Source organism: Dendrobates tinctorius, unplaced genomic scaffold (genome assembly GCF_039654945.1).
Source record: "Dendrobates tinctorius isolate UK_male_01 unplaced genomic scaffold, ASM3965494v1 ptg000294l, whole genome shotgun sequence".
In the NCBI taxonomy this organism is placed as follows: Eukaryota; Metazoa; Chordata; class Amphibia; order Anura; family Dendrobatidae; genus Dendrobates; species Dendrobates tinctorius.
The window spans coordinates 3,219,597-3,234,670 of record NW_027361961.1 but is presented as its reverse complement, the minus strand read 5'-3'; the positions used below and the strand labels follow the sequence as shown (position 1 = coordinate 3,234,670).

The window sequence follows — 15,074 nt, the reverse complement described above, 5'->3', positions numbered from 1 at the left end:
CTTCAATTGTATCCAGTGGCATCTCAAAATCATCCGATTTAAAAATTGAAGATGTCAGCTGTTCTTTTGATCTCCTGGTACAGTCATCTGCCAAGATATAAACCAATTATTATTTTTGAATAAAATATCTTTGAATGTTATTTAACATTTCAACTTAAACTGTCTGTAAAAATGTCAAGTTATGTAAAAATATTGAATTTTTCACCAAGACAATGACAGTTCAAAGTCTAATAGAAACTCTCATAGGATGAACCAGTCGAGCGTGGTGTTCAACTGTTTAATCATTCTGCCTCCCAAATATGGAATAAAAAGCCACAAAGATTCGTTATGTTGACAAACATATTACCAATAAAAACTTCTATTCATCTAACAAAAAAAAACAAGTCCCCACTCAGGTCCATCATCTGTCAGTGGAAAAACAGGTTTCCACTTTATTAGTGGCTCAAAGTCTCTTGAAAACTAACATGGCTTCCATTAACCAATCCGGCAATAACCACTCTCCCGACGTCAAATTTCCCCCTCGCTTCTGAGCCTTTCAGTGAGCCCAAACTACTGTACATGTATTTGGCATTACTATAGTGAGAAGAACCCATTTAATTTACGGTGTGTGTGTCTACTGGAGCACAATCAGGGCACTAAATGCTTGGTAATAAAATGGCAAATGTGCAAATTTTTTTCTCCCACATCCACTGTACGCTAATTTCCAGAAAGTGCATGTGGTTTCAAATATAGTCATTACTCCAATAGATTAGTTCTCTAAGGGTTATAATTTCCAAAATGGAGTCATTTTATGGGGATTTCTACAGCTCTGATTTTCTGAAATTTTGTCATATTAGGGCTTCTGCAGATGGTGTGTCACATCTCTTCTGGGTTCTGCTCCTATGACGTCACCAGGCGTGTCCTTATTCATATGGCAGCTGGGAATGGTAATGGAGTAGACGTTGGAACCAGAAGCTCTGGACGGCATAGGCTTGATTCAGCCACTAAGATTAGGGTGCCTGGGACAAGTAGTACCATCCAGTCTGGCAGTATGGGTGTGTGTACTGTCCAGTTGAAGTAATCTGCTCCCTGATTCAGCCAACTGGATAGCACCATATTCTATGAAAGCTCGAAGCATATTGAAGGCAGCTGCCAGATACTGCCCTGTTCTCCTCTGGTTCAGTCTTCTATGCTCAGATCACGGCTTGTGTATTTGTTTCCTATTGTGATCCCGTCCTGTTTGCTGACTACTCTTGCGTCTTCTGATTTAGTATTTTCTCTACCTTACTGGTTCTAACCCAGCTATCTGATTATTGTTGTTCCCATTTCACACCACCGAACAGCAGACAACACTGTGGCCCAAGCCAAGGGGGTCTCTATGTAAGTCCAGTTCCATGTAGAGGTGTTGAACGGTGATAAGCAAGACAATCCCTGGGATCAGGAAAATGGAGTAGATAGCGCTAAGCCTGTTCGTGTTCATCATCTTTTGAGCTGCCAGATGGCCACAAACACTGCTCCAAATACATTGTGTCTGCAAGTTATTCCAGTAAGATCTGGATTCAAATAGCTAAATAGTGCTCCTTCCCTTCTCCACCATGAAATGTGCCCAGACAGTAATGTATAAGACTGAGTTCACACGTAGCAGAACTTCCGCGGAAGTTACCGCGAGAATTCCGGAATTCCATTCCGCGGGAAAATCGCATTTTAAATTCCCGCGATTTTCCCACGGAAAAACTAGCGTTTTGCAAGCGTAATTAGCTTGCGGAATGCTAGCGTTTTCCAAGCGATCTGTAGCATCGCTTGGAGAACTGATTGACAGGTTGGTCACACTCGTCAAACACAGCGTTTGTCGAGTGTGACCAACTTTTTACTATTGAGGCTGCCTATGCAGCATCAGTAGTAAAAAGATCTAATGTTAAAAATAATTAAAAAAATTAAAAATCGTGTTATATTCACCTTCTGACGTCCCGCGCAGTGTCCCCAGGCCTCTGCGATGCTCCGGCAGGTCCCGTTCCCAATGATGCATTGCGGCAATGACCTTTGATGACGTGACAGTCTTGCGAGACCGCTACAGTATCACGAGACAGCGACGTCAGCAAAGGTCATTATCACAATGCATTACTGGGAACGGGACCTGCCGCGTGTATCGCCTGGGGACACTGCGAAGGACATCGGAAGGTGAATATAACCCGATTTTTTTATTTTAATTCTATTTTTTACAGGGATATGGTACCCAGAGCCTGGAGGACAGTCTTCTCTCCTCCGGACCGTGGGTACCATCTGCAAATGTTCTGCTTACTTTTTACATGGTGGCCACATGCGGAAAGTAAGCATGCTGCTTAGTTTTCCGCGATGCGATTCCGTCGTGGGAAAATCCGCAGCATTAGCACAGCATTGCGGAATCCCATAGGATTGCATGGGATGCTGTTTTTTTGTGTTTTCGCGGCAAAATCGCGCGTTAAAAACCGCCGAGAAAACGGGAAAAAACCGCGACGTGTGAATGCAGCCTAACCGTATATAGGGTATTATCGGATACAAGAGCAGTTGTAAAATAATTTGTAATGGCCATCTGTTTGCTATTACCCTTTTGTGAAAATGAGAAAATTGTGGTTTATATTTTGTGAAAAATTATCACCACATAAAATGACACACATCAGATTTGAAACATGGGGCGTGATTAAGAACACAAAACTGGCTGCAGGAACTGGTTATCAGAGAATTTTGGGAACGAACTACTGTAGTCAAAAACTGTAACTATAGACAATATCACATCTACTGAAATGATCAAAGTCAACAATCTTCATCAGTAATAAATGAGTAACTAGTGGTGAAACCTCTCTGGAGTGACTACACTATGGGGCTCGGTGGCTCTTGCCAATCTAAACTATCGTAAGGACCAATATTTTCTGTCAGATGAGTTTCAAGAAGAAATATTAGATAGTCAAAGATAAGAGTAATGAAAGTATTAGCGCCCCCATTTCAGGAGAGATTGTGCAGTAATCTGAATTCCTTAGGATTGAAAACATAATGGAATTTATGACGTGGAGCGATTAGATGAAATCAGGGCTGGAGCCATGCCAACACATCTCCTGCAGGCGTGAATAAGTGTATATTACAGCCATCAGCCACGCACAGCTTACAGATATATCATGGCACAGGTGTATTTTATGTAGTTTATCTCACAATCCTCCTTGAAGTTAATTGGTTTTAAAAGAAATTGAAAAGTCATTATAAAGGGAAACTCTGTTATTTACAGAAATTCACACTTGGCCCCGACTGCAGATTTAACCCCTAAACTCCTTTACCCCCAAGGGTGGTTTGCATGTTAATGACCAATTCAATTTTTACAATTCTGACCACTGTCCCTTTATATGAGGTCATAACTCTGGAACGCTTCCATGGATCCCGGTGATTCTGACATTGTTTTCTCGTGACATATTGTACTTCATGATAGTTGTAAAATTTCTTTGATATGACTTGCGTTTATTTGTGAAAAAAATGAAATTTGGTGAAAATGTTGAAAATTTCGCTATTTTCCAACTTTGAATTCTTATTTTTAAATCACAGAGATACGGCACACAAAATACTTAAAAAGTAACATTTCCCACATGTTTACTTTACATCAGCACAGTTTTGGAAACAAAAATTTTTTCTGTTAGGAAGTTATAAGGGTTAAAGTTAACCAATGATTTCTCATTTTTATAACACCATTCTTTTTAAGGACCACATCATATTTGAAGTCACTTTGAGGGGTCTATATGATAGAAAATACCCAATAGTGACACCATTCTAAAAACTGCACCTATGAAGGTGCTCAAAACCACATTCAAGAAGTTTATTAACCCTTCAGGTGCTTCACAGGAATTTTTGGAATGTTTTTAAAAAAATGAACATTTGACTTTTTTTCACAGAAAAATTAATTCAGGTCCAATTTTTTTTATTTTACCAAGGGTAATAGGAGAAATTGGACTGAAAAAGTTATTGTGCAGTTTGTCCTGAGTACGCTGATACCTGATATGTGGGGGGGAACCGCTGTTTCGGCGCATGGCAGAGCTCAGAAGGGAAGGAGCACCGTTTGACTTTTTCAACGCAAAATTGGCTGGAATTGAGATTGGACGCCATATCACGTTTGGAGAGCCCCTGATGTGCCTAAACAGTGGAAACCCCCCACAAATGACCCCATTTTGGAAACTAGACCTCCCGAAGGAACTTATCTAGATGTTTGGTGAGAACTTTGAACCCCCATGGGCTTCACATAAGTTTATAACGTACAGCCGTATAATTAAAAAATCATATTTTTTCCAAAAAAATGATAATTTCACCCCCAAGTTTTATTTCCCCAAGGGAAAGAGGACCCCAAAAGTTATTGTGCAATTTGTCCTGAGTACACTGATTCCCCATATGTGGGGGTAAACCACTGTTTGGGCGCATGGCAAAGCTCGGAAGGGAAGGAGCGCTGTTTGACGCAAAATTGCCTGGAATTGAGATTGGGTGCCATGTCACGTTTGGAGAGCCACTGATGTGCCTAAACTGTGGAAACCCCCACATGTGACCACATTTTGGAAACTAGACTCCCCAAGGAACTTATCTAGATGTGTGGTGAGTACTTTGAACCCCCAAGTGCTTCACAGAAGTTTATAACGTAGAGCGATAAAAATAAAAATCATTTTTTTCCACAAAAATGATATTTTTGCCCCCAATTTTTTATTTTCCCAAGGGTAACATGAGAAATTTGACCCCAAAAGTTGTTGTGCAATTTGTTCTGAGTAGGCTGATACCCCAAATGTGGGGTAGGCATGCATGGTAGAGTTCAGAAGGGAAGGAGCACCGTTTCAACGCAGAATTGGCTGGAATTGAGATCAGACGCCATGTTGCATTTGGAGAGCCCCTGATGTGCCTAAACAGTGGAAACCCCCAATTCTAACTCCAACGCACCCCTAACCCTAATCTCAGCCCTAACCGTAGCCTTAACGGGAAAATGGAAAAATACATTTTTTTATTTTATTTTTCCCTAACTAAAGGGGTGATAAAGGGGTGTTTGATTTACTATTTATGGCAGGTTTTTATATTTGGCAGCTGTCACACGCTAAAAGACACTTTTTATTGTAAAAATAGTTTTTGCATCACCACATTTTGAGAGCTATAATTTTTCCATATTTTGACCCACCGAGTCATGTGAGGTCTTATTTTTTGCGGGACGAGTTGACGTTTTTATTAGTACCAATTTCAGGCACATGATATTTTTGATCACTTATTATTCTGATTTTTGGGACGCAGAATGGACAAAAACCAGCATTTCACGAATTTCTTTTGGGGGGGCAGTTACACCGTTCCGCATGTGGTAAAATTGATAAAGTGGTTTTATTCTTCGGGTAAGTATGATTACAGTGATACCTCATTTATATCTTCTTTTACGTTTTGGCACTTTTATACAATAAAAACAGTTTTATATAAAAAATAATTATTTTTGCATCGCTTTATTTTGCGAGCTATAAACTTTTTTATCTTTTTCTGATGACGCTGTATGGCGGCTATTTTTTTGCGGGACAAGATGACGTTTTCAGCAGTACCATGTTTATTTATATCCGTCTTTTTGATCGCGTGTTATTGCACTTTTTGTTTGGTGGTATGATGATAAAGCTTTTTTTTTGCCTTTTTTTTGAAGGGGTTCACTAAAGGGGTTAACTAGTGGGACAGTTTTATAGGGCGGGTCATTACGGAAGCGGCGATACTAAATATGTGTATTTTTATTGTTTTTTTATTTACAAAAAAAATTAGGGATTTTTTTTTATTTAGGATTAGGATATTTTTTTTACTTTTTTACTTTGTCCCACGATCAGCGATCTGACAGGCACTGCAGAGGCTTTCTCAGCGCCTGCTATCAGCAGGCGCTGAGAAAGCCACCTCCATGCAGAACCCCGAAGGCCCCCGAGGTCATATTGGATCCGGGGGCCTGCAGGGAGGAGACCCTCAGAGTGACAGGAGCACATCGCATTGCTCCAAGGGTCTAAGGCAAATGCGCAGGGAGCCCCCTCCCTGCGCGATTCTTCCCTATGCCCCCGGTACACTGTGATCATATTTGATCGCAGTGTGCCAGGGGTTAATGTGTTGGGGCGTGTGCCAGGTGTCAGCTGTGATAATCAACTGACACCCGGCCGCGATCAGCAGGGCTCCACCCGTGAGCGCTGCTGATCGCGTATGACGCACTATTCCGTCCATGGGACTTAAGTCCCTGGTCACATGGATGGAATAGTACATCTAATGTAAGGAAGGTGTAAAATAAATGAATATTTAACTTTTTTTCACAAAAAATTTACTTCAGATTCAATTTTTTTAATTTTACCAAGGGTAACAGGAGAAATTGGACCCCAAAGGTTGTTGTGCAATTTCTCCTGAGTAGGCCGATACCCCATACAGCTCTGGCAAAAATTAAGAGACCACCACATCAAAACCCTGTCATGGGAAGCCCATTCTCCAGACCTGAACCCCATTGAAAACCTCTGGAATATAATTAAGAGGATGAAGGATAGTCATAATCCATCAAATAAGGAAGAACTGCTTAAATTTTTGCACCAGAAGCAGTGTGAAAGTCTGGTAGCAGCAGGTCAAGACACGTGAAAGCTGTTTTTAAAAATCATGGTTATTCCAAAAAATTTCTGAACTCTTCCTGAGTTATAAACATTAATTTTGTTGTTTATAAATGATTATGAACTTGTTAACTTTGCATTATTTGAGGTCTGAAAGCACTGTTTTTTTTCATTTTGACCATTTCTCCTTTTCAGAAAAATAAAACAAATTTTTTTGCTTTGAAATTCGGAGACATGTTGTCAGAAGTTTGTAGACTAAAAGAACAATTTGCATTTTACATAAAAATATACCTATAAAAAGAAAAATCAGACAAACTGAACATTTGGAAGTGGTCTCTTAATTTTTGCCAGAGCTGTATATGCAGGTAAACCACTGTTTGGGTGCATGGCAGAGCTCGGAAGGGAAGGAGCGCCGTTTACTTTTTCAACACAAAATTGTCTGGAATTAAGATCGGATGCCATGTCACGTTTGGAGACTCGCTGATGTGCCTTAACAGTGGAAACCCCCCACAAGTGACACCATTTTGGAAACTAGACCCCCTAAGGAACTTATCTAGATGTGTGGGGAGCACTTTGAACCCCCATGCGCTTCACAGAAGTTTATAAAGTAGAGCCATTAAAATAAAAAATCATTTTTTACACAGAAATGATCTTTTTGCCCCAAATTTTTTATTTTCCCAAGGGTAACATAAGAAATTGGACCCCAAGAGTTATTGTGAGATTTGTCCTGAGTAGGCTGATACCCCATATGTGGGGGTAAACCACTGTTTGGCACATGGCAGAGCTCTGAAGGGAAGGAGAGCCAGATTTTACTGTTATGGTTTGCAGGTGCCATGACCCACTGGGAGAGCCCATGAGGTGCCAAAACAGCAGAACCCCCCATAAGTGACCCCATTTTACAAACAAGAGTCAGTGATAAGCGGTCATAGAGGAGCGCTTAGGAAGCAACCCAGGGGCAGACAAAAATGTCAGGTCTCCACCGCAGCTCCAGCCGGAAACCTTTAAAGGAGGATAGGAGCAATGAGAAAATGGAAACGGTCTTAGTAGCGCAGGAGAGAGACTCAGACAAGAGATGGGGTTAAACCACAATGCGTTTCGACGGAGAATCCGTCTTCATCTTCCACCTGATGAAGACGGATTCTCCATCGAAACGCGTTGTGGTTTAACCCCATCTCTTGTCTGAGTCTCTTTCCTGCGCTCCTAAGACCGTTTCCATTTTCTCATAACCCATTTTACGAACGACACCTTTCAATGAATTCATCTAGGGGTGCAGTGATCATATTGACACCATGGGTGTTTCACAGAATTTTATACTATTTGGCAGCCATGTGGAGAAACTCGGGAGGAACGGAGTGTTATTTGCCTATTCAAGTGAAAGGGTCTGTGCACATGTGTGTTTCCACGGACCGTGTGTCCGTGGGCTAAACATGCTGACGTGTCCATTATTTAACCCCTTAACCCCCAAGGGTGGTTTGCACGTTTATGACCAGGCCAATTTTTACAATTCTGACCACTGTCCCTTTATGAGGTAATAACTCTGAAACGCTTCCATGAATCCTGGTGATTCTGACACTGTTTTCTCATGACATATTGTACTTCATGTCAGTGGTAAAATTTCATTGAAATAACTTGCGTTTATTTGTGAAAAAAACGGAAATTTGGCGAAAATTTTTAAAATTTTGCAATTTTCCAACTTTGAATTTTTATGCCCTTAAATCACAGAGATACGGCACACAAAAAACATAATAAGTAACATTTCCCACATGTTTACTTTACATCAGCACAATTTTGGAACCAAAATTTTTTTTGTTAGGAAGTTATAAGGGTTAAAAGTTGACCAGCGATTTCTTATTTTTGCAACACCATTTTATTTTTACGGACCACATCACATTTGAAGCCACTTTGAGGGGTCTATATGATAGAAAATACCCAAAAGTGACACCATTCTAAAAACTGCACCCCTTAAGGTGCTCAAAACCACATTCAAGAAGTTTATTAACCCTTCAGGTGCGTCACAGGAATTTTTTGAATATTTAAAAAAAAATTTAACTTTTTTTCGCAAAAAAATACTTCAGGTTCAATTTTTTTTATTTTACCAAGGGTAACAGGAGAAGTTGGACTACAAAAGTTATTGTGCAATTTGTCCTGAGTACGCTGATACCTGATATGTGGCGGGGAACCACTGTTTCAGCGCATGGCAGAGCTCAGAAGGGAAGGAGCGCCGTTTGACTTTTTCAATGCAAAATTGGCTGGAATTCAGATCGGACGCCATGTCGCGTTTGGAGAGTCCCTGATGTACCTAAACAGTGGAAACCCCCCACAAGTGACCCCATTTTGGAAACTAGACCCCCCAAGGAACTTATCTAGATATGTGGTGAGAACTTTGAACCCCCAAGGGCTTCACAGAAGTTTATAACGTACAGCCGTACAATTAAAAAATTATTTTTTCCACAAAAATGATCTTTTCACCCTCAATTCTTATTTTTCCAAGGGTAACAGGACCCTAAAAGTTATTGTGCAATTTGTCCTTAGTATGCCGATACCCCACATGTGGAGGTAAACCACTATTTACCAAAACAGTGGAAACCCCCCACAAATGACACCATTTTGGAAACTAGATCCCCCAATGAACTTATCTAGATGTGTGGTGAGAACTTTGAACCCCTCAGTGCTTCACAGAAGTTTATAATGCCTGGGCGTGAAAATAAAAAAATCGTATTTTTTCCACAAACATGATCTTTTAGTCACCAATTTTTTATTTTCCCAAAGGTACCAGGAGAAATTGGACCCCAAAAGTTGTTGTCCAATTTGTCCTGAGTACGCTGATATCTCATATGTGGGAGAAAACTACTGTATGGGCACACGTCGGGGCTCGGAAGGGAAGTAGTGACGTTTTGGAATGCAGACTTTGATGGAATTGTCTGCGGGTGTCATGTTGCTTTTGGAGAGCCCCTGATGTACCTAAACAGTGGAAACCCCCCACAAGTGACCCCATTTTGGAAACTAGACCCCCTAAGGAACTTATCGAGATGTGTGGTGAGCACTTTGAACCCCCAAGGGCTTCACAGAAGTTTATAATGCCCGGGCATGAAAATAAAAAAATCGTATTTTTTCCACAAACATGATCAATTAGTCCCCAATTTTTTTATTTTCTCAAGGGTAACAGGAGAAATTGGACCCCAAAAGTTGTTGTCCAATTTGTCCTGAGTACGCTGATACCTTATATGTGGGAGAAAACTACTGTATGGGCACACGTCGGGGCTCGGAAGGGAAGTAGTGACGTTTTGGAATGCAGACTTTGATGGAATGGTCTGCGGGTGTCAAGTGCGTTTGGAGAGCCCCTGATGTACCTAAACTAGTGACCCCATTTTGGAAACTAGACCCCCCACGGAACTTATCTAGATGTGTGGTGAGCACTTTGAACCCCCAAGTGATTCACAGAAGTTTATAACGCCCGGGCATGAAAATAAAAAAATCATTTTTTTTCCACAAAAATGAAATTTTTGCCCCCAATTTTTTATTTTCCTAAGGGTAACAGGAGAAATTGGACCCCAAAAGTTGTTTTGCAATTTGTCCTGAGTAGGCTGATACCCTATATGTGGGGGTAAAACACTGTTTGGGCGCATGGCAGAGCTTGGAAGGGAAGGAGCACCATTTGACTTTTTCAACGCAGAATTAGCTGGAATTGAGATCCAACGCCATGTTGCGTTTGGAGAGCACCTGATGTGTCCAAACAGTGGAAACCCCAATTCTAACTCCAACCCTAACCCCAACATACCCTAACCCTAATCTCAGCCCTAACCCTAGCCCTAACCCTAATGGGAAAATGGAAATAAATACATTTTCTTTTAATTTTATTATTTTTCCATAACTAAGGGGGTGATAACGGGGGGTTTGATTTACGATTTATGGCGGATTTTTATGTTTGGCGGCTGTCGCACGCTAAAAGACGCTTTTTATTGTAAAAATAGTTTTTGCATCACCACATATTGAGAGCTAGAATTTTTCCATATTTTGACCCACCGAGTCATGTGAGGTCTTATTTTTTGCGGGACGAGTTGACGTTTTTATTGGTATCATTTTCGGGCACGTGACATCTTTTGATCGCTTTTTAGGATGCAGAATGAACAAAAACCAGCGTTTCATGAATTTCTTTTGGGGGGTGCGTGCGGTAAAATTGGTAAAGGGGTTTTATTCTTCAGGTCAGTACGGTTACAGCGATACCTCATTTATTTATTTATTTTTTAACAATAAATTTTTATTGAAAGTTTACATTTTACAAATAAGGTGATAGCAAATCTCAATACAGAGCTGTATTTGCAATATGCATAAGAGAGCATGTAAACTGTTGACAAACAAACAGACAAACTAACAACAGGGTAGGAGGTAAAGGAGGGGAGGGGGGAAGCCTGAGGAGGGGGGTATGTTGTGTCCAATTATCGTTAATGATTCAATCAGATTCAGGGGGATCTGGGTTGGTTAGATGAAATACAGGAGTGGCAAAGGGGGTGTGGTTGGCGTACTCCACCCAGGGAAGCCATATTTTCTCAAACTTACCGACTTTATCTGTAAGTATGGCAGATAATTTTTCGTTGATCATATACCAAGAAAGGCGTGTTTTAACCGCAGATAAATCTAAATTTGTTTTTTTCCATGCCATAGCTATGGTTTGTTTGGCTGCCAGGAATATGAATGCAATGAGGGTTTGAGTGTGTTTAGGGATGTTGGGGATGCGTTTGTTGAGTAAGGCCTCCCAAGGGTTTTTTTTAAGGTTTATATTTGTTATAGAGGAAACCAAATGGTAGATTCTGATCCAAAATCTACGTACGGTCGGGCATAGCCACCATGTATGGAACATATCTCCTGTGGAGTTGCACCCTCTAAAGCAATTTGGAGAATAGTTGGCGACTGCCTTAGCCACTCTGGCTGGGGTCAGGTACCATCGGGTTAACACCTTATAGTTAGTTTCCAGCATAAGGGTATTTAATATTCCTCCAGTAGAGGAGGACCAAATTTGGGACCACTCCGAATCTGTCAAGGTGGAACCAATGTCGGACTCCCAGCGAGAAGTGCATTTTAAGCAGCGCCTATGAGAGGAGGAGTTGATATGTGAGTAGAGGAGAGATATAGTACCTGGAGCATGTGGATTTTGACGGCATTTTTGTTCGAAGGGAGTAAAGGAGTAGGGAGGAGTAGAATTTTTTAGTAATGAGTTGACAAAGCTTTTAAGTTGTAGATAGCGAAATATCTCTCCAGGGGGAAAATTATATTTTTCACTCAGGACCGAGAATGGAATAATCCCATCAACGTTAAAAAGATGGTGGACTCTGGTTATCCCTGCAGTGACCCATAAATGAAAGTTCCTAAGGGATTCCATGCCTGGGGGAAAATGTAGATTGCCCCAAAGGGGGGCGAGGGGTAAAAATGGTGAGATTAGCTGCGAGGAATATTTCAACGAGTCCCAAATCCTAAGAGAGTGCGTTATAATAGGATTCAAGATGTGTTTTCGCTGGGCTGGGAGTATCCATAGTAGTGTGTCGAGGGTACCTGAGTGAAATTCAGGGGCCTCTAGAGATAGCCACAGTGGGGGTTCGGAGTAGGCATGATATAGGGTCAGTTGACCCAATTCGGCTGCATGGTAATATTTAGAAAGATTGGGAACTCCCAAGCCTCCTTTCAAACGGTGACAGTAGAGGGTAGCTCTATTAACCCTGGGGAGGCCACCTCTCCAAACAAAAGCATCTACTAATCGTTGGGCTATTTTGAGGTAGTGTGAAGGGACAGGGACTGGCAAGACACGAAATAAGTAAAGTAATTTGGGGAGAATGGTCATCTTTAGTGCTCGTACCCGGCTGAGCCAGGAGAGATGTAGCTTCTCCCATGACTGAAGTAGTAGACGGAGTTTGCGGAGCATGTTAGGATAATTGGCTGCATAAAGGGAGTCTAAACTGGCAGTCAGTTTCACCCCTAGGTAATCCAGATGGTTAGTGGCCCATTGAAACGGAAAGTCGTGTTGGAGCTGTGAAACAATAGGTGAAGGGAGGGATATATTCATGGCATAAGATTTTGAAGGATTAACTTGTAGACCGGAGATAGATTCAAAATTACTAAGGGTTTGAAGTAGGGCCGGCAAGGACGTCTGAGGGGTTGATAGAAGAAGTAGCATGTCATCTGCGAACAAAAAGAGCTTGTGAGAAACTGACGCTATTTCTACACCCTGTATATTAGAGTTGAGGCGAAGATGAATAGCTAATGGTTCGAATGCCAAAAGGAATAATAAGGGCGAAAGAGGGCATCCTTGCCGAGTGCCTCTACTAATGGGGAAAAGTGCAAAGGAAAAGCCATTGTAGCGTACGTAAGCGGATGGGGAGCTGTAAAGAGCGTGAATCCAAGAAAGAAAGTGGTCAGGGAACTTCCATTTCCGCAAGACCGCAAACAGATAAGGCCAGGAAATGGAGTCAAAGGCTTTTTTAATATCCAGTGACAGTAACATGCTTAATATGTTGCGCTGTTTGCAGAGGTGCAGCAGGTGGGAGACCCTCCGTATTGTGTCTGAGGCTTGTCTACAAGGGACAAAGCCTACTTGATCTCTATGTATTAGGGTTCCCAAACCTGAGTTCAACCGCTGAGATAGAATTTTAGCTAGTATTTTAAGGTCTACGTTAATAAGGGATATTGGTCTATAATTAGACCAGAGTAAGTGGTCTGAGTTGGGTTTTGGTATCATGGATATAGCGGCCATTAAAGAGGCTCCTCCTGGATTGTTACTGTCCCTTAAAGAGTTACAGTAGTTAGTGAGGTGGGGAATTAGTACCAATGCGTATTTTTTATAATAGAGGGCCGTAAATCCGTCGGGACCTGTTTTTTTATTAATTTTCAATTGCTGAATAGCTAGTTCTATTTCACTAGGAGTAATGGCTTGATTTAGGAGTTCAATCATGTCAGAGCTAAGGGCTGGGAGGGGGGTAGAATCTAAAAAAGCATCTAACGTTTCTGAGTTTATAGTGGTAGAGACGTTATACAACTGCCTAATTTTTTGTTGGAACATATGAGTAATCTGTTGTGGGTTGGATGTAATGCCCGAAGGTGTACGTAAACGTATGGGGGGGCGGGGTAGGGGTAGGCATTTTAAGCGACGAGCTAAGTTAGAATTATTCTTATTATTAAGGGCGTAGAAGCGTTGTTGTGACCAGCGTATGGCCCGGTTCGCGTTCTCAGAAAGACAGAGGTCTAATTCTGTACGAGCGTGGGAAAGGTTTTGGTACGTAGCAGCTGAGGGTGAGTTCTTCATCCGGGACTCTAAAACTGATACCTTGCTCTCTAATTCAGCTGCCCTTGCACGTCTGTCTTTTTTCTTGCGCGAGGCCTCTTGAATACAGAAGCCTCTTAGCACTGCCTTATGAGCTTCCCATAGGGAAATTGGCGAGGAAGCTGATTGTTGATTCAAAGAGAAGTAATCATCAAGGTGGTTTTTCAGTTTTTGACCGATATCAGGGTAAGAGAGCAATGAATCGTTCAGAGTCCAGTTGAATGATCGGGGCCGTGGGTGGAGAGTAGAGCATGTGAGTTGAATTGGAGAGTGATCTGACCATGGAGTAGATTGAATAGAAATATTTGACACATTTGGAATAAAGGGTGGATGAACAAAGATATGGTCAATTTTAGTGTACACTAAGTGGCGTGAGAAGTAAGTATAGTCTTTATCTGAGGGATGCAAGTCTCTCCATAAGTCCACCCAATGTTGTTGGGAGAGGAGCTTGTTAAGGGCAGCTGAGTCCGCAGAAGAATATAATGGCAAGGGAGTAGGGGATTGAGGGTTTGTGGACTTGTCAAGGCTGGCTTTAAGTATACAGTTGGAGTCCTCGCATAATAGCGTAGTCCCTTGGGCATGTTCTGAGACTAGTTCCAATAATTGGGATAAAAAGGCAGCTTGATGAGTGTTAGGAGCATAGTAGGAAACAATAGTCACCAATTCATCTGAAATTGAGCCCGTCACCATTAAATAACGGCCTTCTTTGTCTACGACCGAGGATTTAAAAACGAAGGGAACCGATTTTTTGAAGCAGATAGCGACGCCTTTGGTTTTGTTTGGGGCGTTCTCTAAATAAAAAAGTGGGTAAGAGGTGGACATAAACTTAGGGTGAGAGCTAGTTGAGAAGTGTGTCTCTTGGAGACATACCACGTCTGCTTGTTGAGATCTGTAGTAGCGGAAGGCCTTAGTGCGTTTATGCGGAGAATTAAGGCCTCGCACGTTGTGTGATACGATTGTTAGTGGCATGGTGAAAAGATGTTAGACACGCCTTTGATAGCTGTTAATCGTGGTTTGTAGGTAAAAGTAGAGGTATTAATATGGAATGGACTAAATTGGTGGAATTCACTCGGGCAAGTAGTAGGAATGGGAGATTGGGTAGACGGAACAATACATGTAGTTTGAATAGGACAGCAGAAACCTATAGGGGAAAAAGGGGCAACTTTAACATTGGCTAAGCACGACGTGCTGAGCGGCAG

General features: G+C 41.6%; 1 protein-coding gene across 1 annotated transcript in view; it reads right to left on the bottom strand.

The window, feature by feature from the left end:
• LOC141073005 (uncharacterized) overlaps positions 1-15,074 on the bottom strand; it is a 124,436-nt gene that overhangs the window by 1,938 nt on the left and 107,424 nt on the right.